This window comes from Schistocerca piceifrons, chromosome 1, assembly GCF_021461385.2.
Source record: "Schistocerca piceifrons isolate TAMUIC-IGC-003096 chromosome 1, iqSchPice1.1, whole genome shotgun sequence".
Lineage (NCBI taxonomy): Eukaryota > Metazoa > Arthropoda > Insecta > Orthoptera > Acrididae > Schistocerca > Schistocerca piceifrons.
Genome location: NC_060138.1, coordinates 899,078,345 through 899,096,819, shown reverse-complemented (window position 1 = coordinate 899,096,819; position 18,475 = coordinate 899,078,345). Strand labels below are relative to the sequence as shown.

Here is an 18,475-nt window from a genome sequence, read left to right as displayed (position 1 = left end):
ATTCAGTTTTCTTTTTGTTGAGGCACAGGACATATCATGCGAATCAAATTTTCCATCCTTGTGCCTGCTGCTGGAGATCAAACTGGTTCTCTGCAACCAACATGACATCATCAGCATAGAGACATGTCCGTAGTAGTGGAATGTCCAAGTCTGGTGTGACAGTGTCCATCAAAAGAACAAACAGGAGTGACAAAGAAAATGACCCTTCATGGACTCCTACTGTGATGCGAAAGTCATTTGATGCTCCAGCAGCCACTTGCACATTGTTCCTTGTTTCTACTTACAGAAACTGTACCCAGTTAATGAGATATTCTGGAATGCTGTGGTCTCGAAGTACTATCCATGGTACCTGGTAGAAAGCCTTTTTGAGGTCTAGAAAAGCAAGGTGCAATGGGTTGTTCTTTTCACAGTATTTTTCAACCAGCAGCCATGCAGCATGGATTGCATCAGTTGTGTCACAGTTTTTCACAAAGGTGGCTTGGTTCCTTGTGATTTGAGCTATCTTGTGAATCCTTTTGTCGAGAATGCGCTCAAGATATTCATCACATGGCTCAGTAATCCGATCAGGCAGTAATCAGAACACTCAGCAGTGCTTCCTTTCTATTTGAAGATGAATACAGTGATTGATTGTCCACTACCACTCTGTTGGTATTCCACCTTCTCTGATGATCTGATTGAAAAGATCTATTAGCCAACATGTCACATTCCACTGTTGAGAACACCATAACTCTGCTGGGAGGTCATGGGGGCCAGTGGCTTTGCATCTTTACATTCCCTTCAGAACAGCCTCAACTTTAAAATTGTAAAGAATATAGCAGCCAGTCATGGAAACATAATGAACACTGACAGTGTTGACCTATGATGTGTCACTTCACGATAGAAATCTGCCAAGGACAGTACTTCTACCTATGGCATGTATCGGTCAGAAAAATGCAACGGTGATGACTGATATCAGTCGAAATCGATTTGCAACAAGATAAATAAAATTATGTTTCCGAGACTGGTTGCTATATTCCTTATAATTTTATATTCCACGGTCGATGCACAGAAAAGGAACCTTATGGAGCCCAACATTCAAAAGCCTCAACTTTGGCAATGTTAAAGTTCTTGATCACTCTTTCAACAGCTGACACAGTTGGTGTTGTTGGATGGGGAAATTCCTAGGTCAAAATTATCTCAAAGTAGCTCTGCCAGCAATCCCTTGCTTTCTTCTGGTTGACTAGCTGCTTACCTGTTTCATTGCTGATGACATAAAAGTGTTGGGTTTCTTCCATTTTCTGGTGCTTTGATTTGACTAATCAATAAATCTCATGTTCTCCTTCTCATGTGTCTAGTCTTGTGTAGAAATCTGAATACTTGTCTGCTTTTGTGACTGTGCTAACCTTCTTTGGCACTCTATGGGTTTGTTTGTAGGCATTCCAATGGGATAGTGTTCTGTCTGCAAGAAAGTTGTGGTACAATTTTTTCTAACCTTCTTTGGCACTCTATGGGTTTGTTTGTAAGCATTCCAATGGGATAGTGTTCTGTCTGCAAGAAAGTTGTGGTACAATTTTTTCTTTTTTGTTCAGCATCCTGAGGCTCTGGCCATACTTGCATTTTCTGAAGCTGGGCATCCACTGTCAAATGGTGCAGCTTCAAAAGTCACCTGATGGTGGCCACACTCGACCGTGCATACAGTAGCTTCTTTCAGCATATGGGTCCTAGCATCTAAAGAAGTGAATGTGGCCATGTCTGGCCAATAGCATTTCAGACCTCTCTGGGTGACATCGCAGCATAGAAATATGGAAATAAATTTATTAAGCAAACGATCTGTAACAATAATATGTGCTGCATAGTTGCTGGTTCAATGGAGATGACAGACAAAGAAGACACTTTTGAATTCACCCAATAATTTAGGACAGATCAGAGAGAGGAAAATTCAATCTAGTACGCAATAGATTTAAATAAAACCCTGAAAATTTTTCTGAGTATTACAGGATGTCTATTAAGTCATACGAAACTCTGCTATCTAATGTGTCGAGCACTGTTAAGGGAACAAACACACTACTGCATGAATATGTAAGGGCTGTAAAAAGCTATCAATTACTCTGAGGTAAGTGAAGTTTTATTACTTCTTTTATTATTTGTTTATAATGGAGAAAGAGACAGGATTGATTCTTCTGATTCTTCTGATTCTTCTTTAAAGTCCATTGTAGGTTTGCTGCTTGTGAAATGAGATGATTGTCAGTCACATACAGGTGTAATTCTGGATGGCTGTGCATGTGTGTAGGACTGAACCAATTGTAAATATTTCAAATGAAAATCCATCTCGTCAGCTGGGCTAAAGTTCTTAATGACGGGCATTTGAGAAGGTAAGAACATTTCATCTGGATGATCAGTTCTAGGTTCCTTTGACTGTGGTTGTTGCAAATTCATTTGAAAAACACCCAACAAACTTTGTTCAAACTAGTCCTGTTTGCATTTCTTTGGACAAGGACTTTCTTTCATCCTTTGCACTTTGCAGCCAGGTGGAGAGGCTTTGGATGTAGTGTGTTGTATTGCAGGTGTTGAGTGTTTACTTCTGCTTGTGCAATGTTGTTGTCAGTGTCTTGCATACTACCTGTTAGATCAACAGCCATATTCCCAGATGTCCTGTGGTAAAAAGGAAAAACTGTGATTGTCCACAGAAAGATTTTATAATTTGTTTTATGAGATATATATTTTACCATAAATATACTGTATATAAATACGTACAATATATATAGGTCTCTATACATCCCATCTTGGTACCTTGGCAACCATAAGTGTCGCCAAGCTTTGATTTTTTTTTTTTTTTTTTTGGGGGGGGGGGGGGGGGTTACAACAGATGGACTCTGTAATAAAATAGACTTGTAATTGAATACAAAATGGCAGTAATAAGTCATCCTGGCATTCACACAGAGTGAACTAGGAAACCATAGAAATTGCCATAAGATCACTTTGCCACCCTCCCCTTCTCCTCCACTTTTTTTTTTAACATTTTGGTGGAGGGCACATTAGCCTCCACCCCCTTGGCTACACCTGTGCAACTACCTCCATCTTACCATGGGAACCATTGCCAAGATAACTAAAATCTCTACACTTCGACTTTCTCCTTGGATGTTCAACACTTTCAAAGATTATTTGAGAGCCATGCTCAACAATCTGCAAAACAAAGCAAGGCCAATATCTGACACAATTAATTGTTGAAGGTTGGTTGAATATTAGCTCACAGCTTGGAAAAAAAGCTAATTTTTTACATTGCATGGGGGCAATTGATGGTAAGTGTATTAGAGTGATTAATCCATGGGGACTGTGTAGTGAATACTTTAACTACAAGAAGTATTTTTGAATTGTTTCAAAGGCAGTAGCTGATGCAAATTACAGCTTGAGATATATAGATGTTAAGGTCTTTGGACACAGAGGAGGTTCAAACATCCTGAAGAGTACTAATTTTGGCAAGAAACTGTCCAGCCCTCTTACCAAATGATTGATTACAGTTATATGTGTTTGTGGTAGATGAAGCTGTTTCTCTGTGTGAAAATCCTCTAAGACCAGTCCCTGGTAAGGACATGACTGGTAACATCAAAAGAATTTTTAACTACCATTTATCGAGTGCCAGGCAGTACATTTGGTGTACATTTGGTGTTTTAGCTAACAAATGGGGTATATTCCACCACCTGATTGAGATCAGCATTGATTTGATTGACATCATTGTTAAGGCCACTTGTGTACTGCGCAACTTTGTGCAGGAAACTATGGGTACAACTTTGAGGACACATTATTGTTTCCTTTGGACAGCATTTTGGCTCAGGGGACAAGAGGGACCGTGAAAGGAACACACACAAGAGATCAGTACGCTGAATATTTCTGTTCTACTGCAGGTTCTGTAGCCTGGCTAAACCGAAATGCAAACATTGCTGAGTAAAAGAATACTGCTGGCATAAAAAGACACCTCTAATATTCTATACATTAATAAAGCACAAGTATTGTGACTTATTGTACTTAATTAATGTTACAAATGTAATTCATCAGATATCTTTCATAAAATTTAAATATTTTCATGTATTTTTGATCTTTTTGTTTTACCGTAATTAAATGGTTTTACTACACTTACTCAAGGCTTCCTTCTTTTCTTTGTCCATCTTGTCCTTACCAACAATGCTCGATTTCACAGCTAGCCAACCTTCTCATCTTTTTTGTCTGTTTTTATAATCTGCATTTTGAATGTCATATAAAAAAGGTCAAGCTTGAACTTCAAAAATAATATGTTCCCTATGACATTTTGTCCATTGCGCTCAGCCTAACAACAGTAATTTAATACAGCACTACTAACACTATACTATATGTATTGCACATACTACAAAGATTCTACTGAGTTCGCATGAGAATGCAATGTGAGCAGCATCATACGACTCTGGGAAATGAGCCTCAGCCTATTCGACCAGCATTTGACCTTGAGTATGTGTCTTCTTGTCTGATGTTGGCAGAAAATGACACCATGTGTGGCCACCACCAGCCCCCTCCAACCTGCCTATAACTGTAGCTTCTTTTGACACTGAGTGTCCAGCATAAAAATAATGCAAGTATGGCTGTAGCCTTAACATCATCATTCCAAAGCCACATGTCTTTGCTGATCCTTCATCATCCTGGTTTCATTGTTCTGAGGATAGAGCATGCAGCTTCATTAACAGAGATCTCCAATTTAGTCCAACTATCTTTGACTGTTGTAATTGGTGGCACTGTAATTTCTGTCATAATTTCAGCCTCCTCCTTACAGAACTGCTATTTGATTCTTGGGGTCCATTTCTGGCAGAGTACCCAGATCTTGGTTGGCTTATTCTAAACTTACAGATGATTGGTTTGTGTTGCATTGTGACAGTTTCATATGGAACAACTTTCATGTCTAGCACATATTTGAAGTTCCAATGTCTTACTAGGGCATAGTCAATCTGAGTTGCATTTGGTCCACTATAGCATGTGATTAGGTGAGATTCGTATGTTTTGAACCAATTGTTTGTGATAACCAGATCATGAGTTTCTGCATAATTGAGGATTCGCTGGTCATCATCGCTCTCCTCTCCATACCTATGTCCACCATGGACATCATGATCTTCTTTTTTTTGTCTAACATGTCTGTTCAGGTTGCCAGGGATGATGAAGTAGTCTTCTACTGAGACTTCAGCACCAACACATTTCTCAGTGGTTCTTCTTATGCTTTAGTGTCTAGAAAAACATGTTCTCATTTGTTCTTTTGGAGTACAACCACTCATGCTTCATTAAACACTTGATTTTACTCATACACAACTTGTTAACTGAACAAACATTTATTTTTATGGGAGGCTTTTGTGATATTAATGTGCTGAAGAGGTCAAACATACCAATTATACAATAATGCAGTATCATTTCAAAGACACTGCAAATGCAGCACCTTAGCTCAGAGAGATCAGTCTCACAATGGGCAACTTCACTGACTTATTTTCCAATGATTGTTATCCAATTTGGTTGTTCTAGAACGTTGTCTCTTAGCAAAACAAACTGCATTAATTACATAAATTGAACTGTGTTTAAACAGTGGTACTACTACAGTGATCCCCAATGGGCAAATAATTCATAAAAAGGTCTTTAAATAATCTTGTAAGAGTATCTGGTATTTTGTAGCATGAAGAGTAAGTTTCAAGTAAACTGCAATTAACATCAAACACAATCCATGGTATGAGGCATGTCCAGAAAGTAAGTTTTCCTACTTTTTTAAAACAAAGACAAACTAGTTACATGAAAAACTTTATCAGCAACAGGAACAACAATGTTTGAACTATTTTTTGACATAGTCACCAAAAGAATTGAAACACTTGCCATATCATGGGATCAACATTTGTATTCCTGTGTCATAGACGTCTGCCACCTGTGAATGGAACCAGTGTGTGACAAGTCATTTTCAGCTCTTTGTCATTGTCAAAATGCTGGCTGGAGTCCCAGTGCAAGAAATCGCTGGTAGCAAGATCAGTATTATATGCTGGATGATCAAATGGCTCCCAGCCAAACTTCTGCAAAACAGTTGCTGTGCACTGAGCCCTGTGGGTACAAGCATTGCCATGGAGTAACACAACACCTGCAGTAAGCATTCCACATCTCTTGTTCTGTATGGCACGTCGCAGTTTCTGCATTGTTTCACAGTAATGGTCAGCATTCACTGTTTCTTCTCTGCGCAGGAAGTCAATGAGCAGAATGTGTTTCTTATCGCAGAATACCGTGCACGTAACTTTCTACACCAAATTTCATCTTGACTGGAGATCCATTGTGATGCAAATGCATTGACTGCTGATTGACTTCTGGGGTGAAATGAGAAATTCACATCTCATCCCCCACAATGATCCTGTCAAAGAATTCGTCGCCATCTTCATGATGCAGAAATGTCAGTACTGTTCCAATATGTTTTGTTTTGTGCACAAGTTCTGTCGCCCACCTGGCACACAATTTGTTGAACAGCAGGTACTTAGTGACAATTCCATGTAACAAGGATCACGATATCTACAGAAAATGGCTGCTGAGCTCCGTAATCATGAAGCAATGGCTCTCAAGGATGCATTGCCACACTAGCTCAACCAGATGATCATTGATGAGGGACAGTTGCTCACTGCACTCTTCATTATGGCCACTTTAATGATCTTCAGAAATAAAAAAAACTTATACTGGTGACACATCATCTGTTTGCTCATAATGTTCTGTCCATTGACCTGGCAGAGCTGACGATTAATTTTTATGGGCACTATGTTTTTTGCATTAAGGAACCTTGTCACTGACTGAACCTTGCAGGCGGTGGCACAACAAATAAGAGATGACATTTCGGAGCACTGTTGCTCCAGCACTGGCTCCAGGCAGGACTGGTCTGGCCAGTTTTTGATTGTCATGTCATAGATCTGTTGTGCATGCACAAATTTCCCAGATAAATATGTCAACTTTAAAGGAAACAACATCAGGAGGCTTACTTTCTGGATGCACCTCATAGAAAAAAACTTTGTACACATAGTGACTAATGAGAACAACTGATTGTACAGTACAAGTGAGAGTATATCTTTTCAAATCTAAATAATTTGAAAAATTGTAAAAGGAGTGGCTCGTGAAATATTTTTTAATTTTTATTTTTTATTTTGTTGTTTCTAATATCTTGACTTATGTCTGCCAGAATTTTGTTGAAGACCTTACTACTCTTGAATTCTAAACAAGAAAGCAGAGTCTGCAAGGCAATGTTTATGTGCATTGTATTAGCCTGTGGCTGTGAAAATTATAGTTCAAATGAAAGTTCTGTTTATTAGCAGTCACCAATACTCATTGAAAGTACTGGAATGGTGAATAGTCATTGCATGTGCATTCTAGGGATTGATTTTGGGTCACTCTTGTTCTTGATATAAAATTTTTTCTGTCATCATATATATTCAAGAAGCCAAAATAGTTATTTCAGCTGATGATGCAAGTATTATGATAAAACCTAAGGCAAAATGTTGACACTTAAAAATATAAATAGAATAAAATTAATTACTAGCCCTCTATAAACGACCTGTCACTGAACTTGGGTAAAATGCAAAGAATGCAATTTTGTGCCATAACCAAGGCCTAATATCAGCATTAAAAATAATGCATGACAGTCTAACAATAAATGAAACAGAATATTCTGAATTCCTAAGTATTTCTATGAATAAAAACTTGAACTAGAAATGACACGCTACAGATCTTATTAAATATCCAAGCTTTGTATCTTTTGTATTGTGGGTAATATGAATAGAAAATGCCATTAGGATGAAGTATTCATTGCACATAAGTGTGTAATAGTAATAACATGTGGCACCTGCCCTTGTACCTCTTGTATACATTTCTTTAAACATTTGGGCATACTGACAAAATTCTCACACTAAATTTATTCCCTTATAATATTTGTTGTTGAAAATCAACCACAATTTGAAAATAACAGTAACAATCATATATACAAGAGGTGTTTAAAAAGAAATGAGCCGGAGGCATAATTACAGAAACCATTACCTGTATGTTAGAAGTATTGATTGTGGCTGTTGAGACACTTGTCCCACTGTGACACTAGGTGGTGAATGACTGTCTCATAAAATTCCTGGGGCTGCAATGTTAACCAGTTCTGCATGTACAGCTGGATGTCACCGTCCACACTAGTGCAGGAAAGATTATTGCTGACGTTCTTCTTTGACCAAGATGGCCCCCTTCTGATTCACTTCCTGCAGCACAGGACAACAGTGAATGCCCAACATTCTGCTCCATGACAATGCAAAGCCTCATATGGCCAACACAGTTGTGGCACTCCTGCATAAATTCAAATGGGAGGTTCTCAGCCACCCTCCATACAGTTCAGGCCTCTCTCCCTGTGATTACGCCATTTTTGGTCCCTTTAAGAGTGCTCTAGGGGGCAAATGATTCACCTTGGCCAACAACGTCCAGCTGTACATGCAGAACTGGTTAACATTGCAGCCCCAGAAATTTTATGAGACAGCCATTCACCACCTTGTGTCACAGTGGGACAAGTGTCTCAACAGCCAGGGTCAATATTTCTAACATACAGGTACTGGTTTCTGTAACTATGCCTCTGGCTCATTTCTTTTTGAATGCCCCTTATACATTAACAGAAGGAGAAATGTCTTACATTATCCTTCACTCACCCTTGGTGTGGCATTGAAAGGAGTGAGGTATTCAGCCTTAAAAATCTTTGACCACATACACAGTAATGCAACCAATTTGACAAATAATAAAATTAAATTCGAACACAAACTGAAGTTATATCTGCTTGAGACCACCTCCTACTCCATAGTCAAATTTCTGCATGTGGAATAATAAAGAGTGTGTGTGTGTGTGTGTGTGTGTGTGTGTGTGTGTGTGTGTGTGTGTGTGTGTGTGTATGTGTGTGTGTTTTAGAGAAAATAAAATAAAAATAAAGAGTAGTTTAAGACAGTCATTCAAATGATCAGCATCATAGCAAGATGTCACGACTATGATCCAAGGAACACAAAGACATCTAAACTAAACTATGCAGTGAGTGTAACAACTAAAAACTCATAGAAGAGACTTTTTCAAGTTGTGAGTTATTCAGTATTTCATTAAATTTTATTAACTATGTTCTCTAGAGGCCTTGGCTCAAGACGCAGATGCTTATTCAAGCCAAGTTACACATAGCAAAATTATCAGGTCACTTTTGAAAAATAAATCTGCTTTTGCCTCAGTTATATTAAACAGCTACCGTTTATATCACACTGGAAACTTCATACCTACATTATTTCACTGATGATCATCAAAAAATTATAGTTAACTACACAAATGTTGATGATACCTCTATAGACTGTGTACCAAATGCAAAATTCCTGGGAATGAATACTGATTCTCAGTTGAAGTAGTGTGAACACACAAAGGTGCTTGCAAACAGAATGTTATCAGCATGTTATGCCCTTAGAATCCTATCATCAGTGTGTAACATGCAGTGTCTGTAGTTACTTACTATTCATATGTACACTCAATTCTTAGCTATGGCATTCTTGTTTGGGGAACAAATGCACAAAATATGAACACAGTTTTCAAACTCCAGAAAAGGGCCATAGGAATAATAACCAGTGTGTGTTGAGTGACTGTGATGGACAGCCATTGAAGAGGATTGTTACAAAAAATAAAACAACAGCTGCAAAAGTCACTGCTGAACTGAATGTCACACTCATGAACTGTGTCAGCACTGAAACAACATGAAGGGAGCTACAGTAGTCAGAATTCCAAAACCACTCATCAGTGACGCAAATGGTCCTAACAGGAAAATGTGATGCTGATGCAGTAAAACCTGGGCTATGGAGTAATGGATGAATAAAATTTGGTTGGATGAGTCTTGTTCCCAACTTCTGGCCAATTTTACACCCAAATAATGAAACATGGTGGTGTTTGGTGATAATTTGGGTAGCCATACAGTGGTATTCCATGGTCCCCATGGTTACCCTACAAGGTCACATTACTGCCAAGGATTATGTGACCATTTTGGCTGATCAAGTCCATCCCATGGCACAATGTTTGCTCCCCAGTAGTAGTGTGTTTTAAGATGACAGGACCCCTGTTCACACAGTTCACATTGTCCAGCAGTTGTTTTGTGAATGTGTGACTGAATTGTCACATCGCCCCGGCCTTCACCATCACCAGATCTCAGTGTTATTGAGGCTTTTTCATCTAATTTACAGAGAAGAGTGAGTCATCACTATCCACCTCCATCATCATTACTTGAACTTGCCACTATTTTGCAAGAAGAATGGTATAAGATACCATTGAAAGCCATACATGACCTATATTTATCTCTTCCAAGATGATTGAAAGCTGCATGGAATGCCAATGGTTTTTCTTCACACATGGTAGTGTGTTGTGTTTTTGGTGTTTCTATATTTCTGTCCACCCCTTATGTAAATCACATTACAGTCGGTATCAAAGCACTGAAATGGGAAATGGATGTAAAGGCAGCACAGGGTGCGTAATGTGGCAGAGACCACTGCCTAATAAAAAGCTTTCTACAAGTACTGCCCAAAGCCGAAGCCAGTCTTAAGAAAGTCATACACTACCACATTGATACTCTCAAAGACTATACAAACAAAGGTGAATTTCAGCTAATGCTAAGAAACTACTCTGAAATTCCAAGTCAAGTATGCTACAAATGAGCGGCTAATGTAGTCCACAAGGAGCAGATCAGGGACACGAAGATTTGGTTTGGGGACAAATGCATTAAGGCATTAGCCAAGAGAAGATGAGCGAAGGAGAGCTGGCACTATGACACAACTGTTACACAAGACAAAGTATAGTTCAAAGAAGTACAGAGAACTAATCAAGAAACCCTGACTAGATCAGAGAGAAAGTATGTCAATGGAATTAGAGAGGAGGCTCAGCAAAATTACTTTGGAAAATAGGCTTGAAAGATGATCTGTAAAGTTAACTTCCTTAGGAAGGGATACCAGAGATACCAAACGTTCATCAAGAACAAGACAGAATCTACTCACCAATGAATTCAACATTGCTGAACAATGGAAATAATACTTCATGGAGCTCCACAAATGTGATGAACCTAAGGAGTTGCTTGAGTTCCAACCTCCTGACATTGTAGATTCAGATTATACCTACACTGGATTAAATAAAGAATCAGAGAATGGAGCTGAAGAAGAACAAAAGTCAAGGAGAAAATGGAAGTCAGGTGAAAGTCATTCAGTCTGGACGGGAGGGACTTTACTAGAGAATTCACCAACTAATCGAGAGGATCTGGATTGTTGAGGAGATCCCAGAAGAGCGTAAAACAGCAGTCATTTGTCTGACACACAAGTAATGTGACAAAACTGACTGCACTAACTATAGAGGAACTGTTCTCATGAACACCTGCTATGCAGGATAGACTCCAGTCATTTGCAGAAGAAGTGATTGGAGAATTTCAGGATGGTTTCAGAAAGGGCCAATCAGCTGTGGATAACAATGTACTGTGATAGCTCAACAAGAAGATATGGGAATATGGCAAAGACCTTCATGTGCTCATCCTAGGTTTTAAGGCATGTGACTGCATTCAGCTGGAGAGCTTGATGAATTGCCTAACTGAGTTTGGAATACCCAAGAAATTCATCAGCCTAGTTAGAATTTGTTTCACTGATTCAAAAGGCAAAGTGAACCTTGGGAGCTAAGTCAGTGAGTACTTTAACATATCTCAAAGGTGAGGCAATGAGATGGTGCATCATCAATACTGTTCAACTCGATACTCAGTAAGATAAAGGGGACACTTTTCTATAAGACTTTCAAAGGAACTGAGACAGAAAGTGAGAAATCACACATATCACATTTGTTAATGTTGTGGCCCTATAGTCCAAATCTAAGAAAGAACTGATGCAGATGAGTGCCAGGCTGGAGCTGGCAGCAGTCATGGTTGGTCTTTGTGTGAATGAACTGAAGATCAACTACCTGGTAATGAGCAGGAGACTCATGCCTGCTCTAGAGATTCACTCCAGCCATTGGCTGTTGCAACCTAGCTCTAAAAAAGGGTTCATAATTTTAAATATCTGTGGGTGAGCTTCATAGAGGATGCATCATGTGTGGCAGAAATAAAAGTGAGGATCCAAGTCACAAACTGATGATACTTCAGTCCGAGCTGTACAAAGCAGTGATCCAAACCATAGGGTTGTATGGTAACGGAACTTGGAGTTTGTGGAAAAAACACTTAAATTATAATATTTGCAAAGTCTTAAGATAGATATAAGGTCTGATGAAAGATGAGGCCACTGGGGAATGGAAGATCAGGCATAATTGTGAACAGGATTAGATCTACTAAAGACCAAATATTATAGACCTCATGAGAACTAAACAGTTTATATTATCAGGTCATGCCATTTAGATGGGTAAACATCAATGACCTTCGAAATCCATGGGTTTTACTCCCCATGGAAAAAGATCGATAAGCAGACCAAAGAAAATGTGGAGAGATGGAATACATGAAGACTTGCTGCAGATTAGCATAGAGGGTGATTGGTGGTAGAAATCATTAAATGAAATCTAGTGGAATAGGAGCCCTGTAGCTACATGGAGCCTTCTGGCCCTGATCAAGTGAAGTAAATAACCTCTGCCATTGTTGTATTCATGGCCTTCCAGTACAAAACTTAAACACTCACTAATTCATTCATTCATTAGGCTGCAGATCACATCAAGCAAAAGAAAGCCTTTAGAAGTGTCAACCAAGTGGAGATCTACATTCTGGAAATAAGAAAGCTGTTACTTTGAAAAAAAAACTGATGTGTCTTCTCTTACGTTAAATAGCTGCTTTTTTCGCTTTCTATGCTATCCCACAGTTGCTTATCAAAAAATAGCATTTATACCATTGTTATAATATTGATCGATCCCCAACAAATGTTACTACTTGTCACGCAGCTAACAAGACCTTTAAGTCCTTGAATCCAAATGGTTTGATGGCTCTGAGAACTATGGGACTTAACATCTGAGGTCATCAGTCCCCTAGAACTTAGAACTACTTAAACCTAACCAACCTAAGGACTTCACACACATTCACACTTGAGGCAGGATTCAAACCTGCGACTGTAGTGGTCACGCGGTTCCAGACTGAAGCGCCTAGATCCACTCAGCCGCAGTGGCTGTCTCCTTGAATCCAGATAATCACATAATTTGTATACGTGACTAATAAGAAAAGTTTCTAATTTCCTTTTGAAGCTGTAGGAATTCTCAGGTTCTTACTTTACATCTGATGGGGGCTTTGAAACCACAACATAAAGATTTTCAGACAGTTCTCTATAAGATGTGAGGTTATCAGTTTAACACAATATTCTTAGTGGTGCATTTTGTTGGATAAACATTTTATTCATTTTAGTTGCATTGTTCCAGAAGATAATTCCATGTGACAATAATGAGTGAAAATGTACAAAAGAAGCTAACATTATGGATTCAAGTCAATACAATATGCATTTAGTATATTTTTCTTTCCTGTCAATTCTTTTTTAAAAATCTATTTCTTCCTCCTATTCTACCTTTGACTTGCATTGAGTTCTAAGGTCTGAGATCTGTTATCTTTCCCATCTGTCACATCCCATCTGTCTTTTCTTTCTCTGTCTGTGATTAAACGTATTATTTGTTTTTCATTGTTGTAATTTACTTGGTTATTACTGCACAGTGTTGAGCTACACAGTAGTTACAATCACAAAAAGCATATAACAGAAATCACAGATAAATCCAAATAGCAAACCCTTAAAGTTACATTGCAAAAAAACTGGAGCACCAGCATTAGATATTGTCTTTATCTCTTATTGTGATACTGATATAACTCTAGTCATTACAAAATTTATAAAACTAAATGCGAGAATTAAAATTTTATATTGGTTATTTAAAAGAAATATAGAACTCTGAGTTGATAAGATAATATAAGCTCTTTTTTTTAAAAAATAACACTTCCTTCAAAGATACACTCCTGGAAATTGAAATAAGAACACCGTGAATTCATTGTCCCAGGAAGGGGAAACTTTATTGACACATTCCTGGGGTCAGATACATCACGTGATCACACTGACAGAACCACAGGCACATAGACACAGGCAACAGAGCATGCACAATGTCGGCACTAGTACAGTGTATATCCACCTTTCGCAGCAATGCAGGCTGCTATTCTCCCATGGAGACGATCGTAGAGATGCTGGATGTAGTCCTGTGGAACGGCTTGCCATGCCATTTCCACCTGGCGCCTCAGTTGGACCAGCGTTCGTGCTGGACGTGCAGACCGCGTGAGACGACGCTTCATCCAGTCCCAAACATGCTCAATGGGGGACAGATCCGGAGATCTTGCTGGCCAGGGTAGTTGACTTACACCTTCCAGAGCACATTGGGTGGCACGGGATACATGCGGACGTGCATTGTCCTGTTGGAACAGCAAGTTCGCTTGCCGGTCTAGGAATGGTAGAACGATGGGTTCGATGACGGTTTGGATGTACCGTGCACTATTCAGTGTCCCCTCGACGATCACCAGTGGTGTACGGCCAGTGTAGGAGATCGCTCCCCACACCATGATGCCGGGTGTTGGCCCTGTGTGCCTCGGTCGTATGCAGTCCTGATTGTGGCGCTCACCTGCACGGCGCCAAACACGCATACGACCATCATTGGCACCAAGGCAGAAGCGACTCTCATCGCTGAAGACGACATGTCTCCATTAGTCCCTCCATTCACGCCTGTCGCGACACCACTGGAGGCGGGCTGCACGATGTTGGGGCGTGAGCGGAAGACAGCCTAACGGTGTGCGGGACTGTAGCCCAGCTTCATGGAGATGGTTGCGAATGGTCCTCGCCGATACCCCAGGAGCAACAGTGTCCCTAATTTGCTGGGAAGTGGCGGTGCGGTCCCCTAAGGCACTGCGTAGGATCCTACGGTCTTGGTGTGCATCCGTGCGTCGCTGCGGTCCGGTCCCAGGTCGACGGGCATGTGCACCTTCCGCCGATCACTGGCGACAACATCAATGTACTGTGGAGACCTCACGCCCCACGTGTTGAGCAATTCGGCGATACGTCCACCCGGCCTCCCGCATGCCCACTATACGCCCTCGCTCAAAGTCCGTCAACTGCACATATGGTTCACGTCCACGCTGTCGCGGCATGCTACCAGTGTTAAAGACTGCGATGGAGCTCCGTATGCCACGGCAAACTGGCTGACACTGACGGCGGCGGTGCACAAATGCTGCGCAGCTAGCGCCATTCGACGGCCAACACCGCGGTTCCTGGTGTGTCCGCTGTGCCGTGCGTGTGATCATTGCTTGTACAGCCCTCTCGCAGTGTCTGGAGCAAGTATGGTGGGTCTGACACACCGGTGTCAATGTGTTCTTTTTTCCATTTCCAGGAATGTATTTGAAAACCCTTTACTAAATGTATTGCTGCTACTCAGAGCCTAGGGAATGTTAGCCCGAATTTAAAAACAGGAATATATATTTAAATACTGTCATTGCTGACATGTAGACCACCACTTTGTAGTTGTGAAACATATCAAGCAGTAATTTAATACAGCCATTTAGCCACTCAAAAATGCTATGTTATTAAAGAAATTATTTTTGTAGGGACTTACATGTAAGTTAAATTGCAACTCTTTGTAAACTGGATAGCAAAGGGGTATTTCTCATTGTACAAGTTATTAGGGCTTCTTTCCATTACATTCCATTATGGAGTGTAGGAAGAATGATTGCATGAATGTCTGGGTGCATATTGTAATTAGTCTCATCTTGTCTTCATAGTCCCTACAGGAGGGGGTTGTAGTATCTTCCTAGATTCATCACTTAAAGTTGCTTCTAGAAAAATTCTAAGCACACTTTCACTGGAGATCTGACATTTATCTTAAAGTTCAGTATGCCCATTCATGCTGCCTTTATCTGTATAATTTAAATATCTCCTATTATTTCCCACGCATTTTAGCAATATTCTAGGATTGTTTGAAAGATCTTAGGAAGTTTTGGGGATAAAACTCTGGAGTTTTTTGGTCTGCCATTTACCTATTGGAGCATTGAGGCTGCGACCTGAGGCTGAAAAATGCAATAAAAGACATTTTGCTTGCAAGGTGATTACTGTGTTCCTCTAAGGCAGTATAAGTAGTCTCTGTGTTGTAGGGTGGGTTCCACAAGTCTTTTGTAAGCAATATAATTTGTAGACTGCCTGTGTTTACACCAGTGTCTTACCTATGAAATGATGTTTGCCACCTGTGTTACCTATGGCTCAGTCTATGTGACTACCATCTCATAACCCCACAAACTATTACACCCTGGTATTTGTATGAGTTGACAGCAGTTGTGGCTCACTGTTACTGTAGTTGTAGGATGTTACATTTTTCCATTTTGTGAAGTGCACAATTTTACAGTTCTGTACGTTTAAAGCGTGTTGTCAAATTTGCACCATTTTACAATCTTATCTACATATGACCAAATATTTCATGCAGATTTTTTTAGACAGCACCTTATTACAGACAAATGCATCATTTACAAAAAGTTGAGGTTATCAGTTATATTGCCTGCCAGGTACTTAACATACATGAATAACAAGGGTCTCACCACACTTTCCTGGAGCATGCCTGAAGTAACATGTACATCTGTCTGAGACTCTTCATCAGAGATAAGAAGTTACATCTTCCTTTCCAAGAAATCCTCAATCCAGACATAAATTTTGTTTGATAGCTCATATGATTGTACTTTTGTCAGTAAGCATTGGTGTGGTATTGAATCAAATGTTTTTAAGAAATCATAAACTGCTCAGTCCAGCTGATTACCTTGGCCCATGGCTTTCAGGGTGCATCCTGCATCGATTCCATGCTGGTTGGCGGGGATGATATAATTGTGTTTGAGATATCTTATGTTTGAGCTTTGAGCATGTTCTAATGATGTATGAGAGGTGAATGTCAATGATATCCAGTGGTGCCCTTGCTGTATACGGGTGTGATCTGTGTTTTCTTCCAAGTACAGAGCACAGCTTTTTGTTCATGAAATCTAGAGTGTATTATAGTTAAAAGAGAAGCTAACTGAGCCTCAGGTTCTGTATGGAATCTGATAGGTATTCCATCGGGCCCTAGCACTTCATTCAGGTTTTGCAACCTCATCTGCCCCACTGCCCCTGACACTAATATCTATATCAATCATCTTTGAAATTGTGCAAGAATTAAACTGAAGCAGTACTCTTGCATTCCTTTGTAAATGAACATTTGAAAATTGAGTTAAACATTTCTACCTTTGCTTCGTTACTCTCAATTTTAGTTTCAGTGTCATCTATGAGTGCCTGGACACTAACTTTAGTGCCACTGACAGCCTTTACCCATGTCCAGAATTTATTTAATTTTGCGAGAGGTCTTTTCATAAGATTCTGATACAGTAGTTGTTGAAGGCTTCAAATAGTGTGTTTTTGGCAGCCAATGTAGTTTTTTATACCGTCTCTATTAAGAGCCATACGCTTTGTATTATACCTATTGTCCAGAAGCCACAATTTCCTTAGAAGTTACTTGGCAGGGACTGTATACAGTAGGGGGTACTTCCCATCATGAACTGTTGTACTAGATACTTATCTATTATAGTGCTTTGTCAATTATCCTTCTAAATGTGAGCCACATTTCCTCGATATGTTCCTATGCAGAGCTAAATGTTTCAAGGGCCTCCTTGAGATATAATATGAATGCCTCTTTGTATAGTTTGCTGAATGTGTAAATCTTTCTGCTTTATTTTAGTTGTCCTATATACTTTCATAATCATTGTTGATACAACTGCCTCATGGCCACTGATATCAGTTTCAATTTTGCCATTTTCAAAGATGTGAGATCTGTTTGTTGCCATTTGATCTAACAAATTTCTGCCATGAGTAGGCTTCTAAACCATCTGCTCCTGGTAGTTTTCAGAGGAAGAATGTAGTATTCTTTCGCAAGATGTCTTGTCATGCCCACTGCTTACAAAATTCAATTTTCCTATTTGACCGTTGTATGATTAAAGTCTCTTCCAGTGATGACATTGTAACTGAGGATCACATGTACTAGAGAGTTGAGGGTTTGTCTTAAGTTTTCAGTTACATCTTGGGGTGAACATGACAGTTGATAAAAGGACTCAGTTATAAGTTATGTCCACCCTTGATACTTAGTTTTACCCAAACAATCTCACATATTGATACTGCTTCAGTTTCTGTCTTGGTGGATTTCAGAATGTTGTATAGGCATAGGCCTGCTGCAGTGAATACACTACCTCCATTTCCCATAACATATCTCTTCAACATGCTGTTTGACTTATCCTAAAAATCTGACTGGTGTCAGTTGCATTTTTTGCTGTCTTTCTGTTCTTAATATTATGTGAGATCTACTGCTTTTTCTCAGTACTTCAAACTATGACACATTAACTAGTCCAATAATTGCATTTCATCCTAGAGTACAACGGTGACACTGATAATCAACTGGAATAAGGGAATATAAA

The 18,475-nt window shown here is 39.6% G+C and overlaps 1 long non-coding RNA gene across 1 annotated transcript in view; it reads right to left on the bottom strand.

The window, feature by feature from the left end:
• The window catches only part of LOC124713682, a 38,827-nt gene that overhangs the window by 17,907 nt on the left and 2,445 nt on the right, over nucleotides 1-18,475 (bottom strand). The window lies entirely within an intron of this gene.